Here is a 2,284-nt window from a genome sequence, read left to right on the forward strand (position 1 = left end):
GGTGTAAGATAGATAGATAGATAGATAGATAGATAGATAGATAGATAGATAGATAGATAGATAGATAGATAGATAGATAAAGCCATAACAGCCTTCTTGGTCCAAACGTCCGAAAAGTTGATAAATTGCCCAAAGAATTATTTTTGGAATTATCTAGAACCTCTAAGAGACATTTGGAATTTATTATCGTGTAGTTTTAAAGGTCAGGAGACGGTTGGCTCTTTGATTAGGCTTTCACAGCTATTGTTTGGTTAAAGGACAAGTGAAGTAAACAATTCCTTCGTCGCACAAATAGAGAGCACAGAGGAAAAACGATTGTAATCACGAACAGGAAATTGTGAGGGTGCCAATTTTAAAAGCGTATGGACTTGTAGCTTCATATTTGTTTGACTAGTGGTTTATTTTTGAGTGTTATTGACTGGGAAATCTAACAACAATAATGAACCAACAGTTGAACAGAACTACAGTTATGAGTCAACAAGCGTTCAATATTGGTACTCTCACGATTTTCAGTTTTTGACTACAGTCGTTTTTACGTTGAAGTCTTCAAATGGAATGAGAGGAACAGGTGAAGTCTCATATTATTAATCCCGCCACGACTTACACTGTTAGTATACTTTTCACTTTTCAATGATGGACTCGGCTTGCTCTTAACTTGATTTTCTCTTATTTGAAAATATAGCTTGTATATTTATGACTTAATTTGTTTTTTACGTAACTGACTTCATAGGGTCACCTACAGGTATTATTGTAAGTTAAAGTCTAGTACAAGGGTGGTTGGCGGGTGCTTTGGTGTGGTTTGCTCCATCTTTCCTATCAAACATCTATCGTCTTTTTCTCTCCTCCTTCTTTTTGTGTATGTTACTCTCTTGTAACACATCTTGTCTTCGGCACTAATATGACCTTATTGTGTTGCAAGTGCCGTAAAACTCTTACTAAAATAAAACACAAATGCTAGTTGATTTGTTTTAATGGACATATCCTTGATGCTTCCTTTGATCCCTTCAAAAAGATTTTTTCACCTGACATGTACGAGCAGTGATTTTACGAACGTCTCAGACTCTTACACTGAATGCATCATGCTCACTAGCACATGAACTCCCTTAATCCTATCTGTACGCCCTGGAGTCATTTAGTACCCGCGGTGTTATATTCTTCAGATTTTAAAATATTTCTAGTACGAAGATCTCTTTGAAACCTTCAGTATTTCTCAAAAACTCATTTTGATAGACTGCTATGCAAAGCATACGGATCGGATTAACGAGTACATTTCCTCTTTGGAAAGTGGTGGCACTCAGTTCCCCACGTCGTATGGATACGATCGTAAAACACGACGTACGGATAGGGTTTTAACGAAAGGGTTTGAGTATCTCGGAAGAGAAAATCAAGGTAGTGGACTGTATTAAAATTGAAATATAGAGGGGTGTTTTGCAGAGAGGAATAGCGAAAAATGAGCTTATGAAGCAACAGAAATACTGTTCGTAACGACCACATTAAATGTATATTATGGTTTGTTAAGAAACCAAATGACTTGCTACCGATAGAAGCCAAACGTGGGCCCCTCACTCAAAACAAAAACAAAAACAAAACAATAAAGAATCAATAACAGCAGTTTCTGTGTCACTGAACAGGACATAAAGGCATTGAACATCTTGCTTTCATTTTCTACATTCTAATTCAGGCAAGGGGGGGAGGGTCCCTTACAGTCTTTTAGAACACTCAGGGGTTTTTTTAGTAGAGTTTTTTCGGCGGTTCTAACTGCGTAAGGTCATATGAGCGCCAAGGGGTGGATGTCAACAGTAAAGTTCAAACGGAGGATCAGGCTTACTCTGCTAACCTCTCTAACCGTAACAGCACAAAGTCTGCTTCGACTATTACGGCACTCCGGAAATAGCGGGTCACAAGAGAGTGACTAACATACTAAATAAGTAAAGGGGAAAATGACGATAATAAGGATGGGGAAAGAAAAAGCAACAGTTCCCCCTATGTTGTTCCGGCACAGAATGAGCATGACATTTATAAATCAGCTAATTTACAATTCTAACCTTCATAAAAACATGTTAATATCCCCCCCTCCACCCCTCTTGGAAATGACCTAAAGACATCTTCAGTCAGTACCACTGCCCTACTCTCTATTTATAATAACAGGGTTTTACGTATGTGCCCACACCATAGACTTGAATTGGTCGCTTTTAAGCACCAGGGCGCTATTCCGAAAAATGATGTTTTGAGAAAATCGAACGTAAAATTTTAGCCCCTTGTTCAGTTCTTTTAAAGACGAGAG

At 38.1% G+C, this 2,284-nt stretch overlaps 1 protein-coding gene across 1 annotated transcript in view; it reads left to right on the forward strand.

Moving 5' to 3' along the window:
* The window catches only part of LOC101849304 (sodium-dependent multivitamin transporter), a 20,710-nt gene that overhangs the window by 5,239 nt on the left and 13,187 nt on the right, over positions 1 to 2,284 (forward strand). The gene's annotated exons all lie outside the window — the stretch shown is intronic.

Source organism: Aplysia californica, unplaced genomic scaffold, assembly GCF_000002075.1.
Source record: "Aplysia californica isolate F4 #8 unplaced genomic scaffold, AplCal3.0 scaffold00323, whole genome shotgun sequence".
In the NCBI taxonomy this organism is placed as follows: domain Eukaryota; kingdom Metazoa; phylum Mollusca; class Gastropoda; order Aplysiida; family Aplysiidae; genus Aplysia; species Aplysia californica.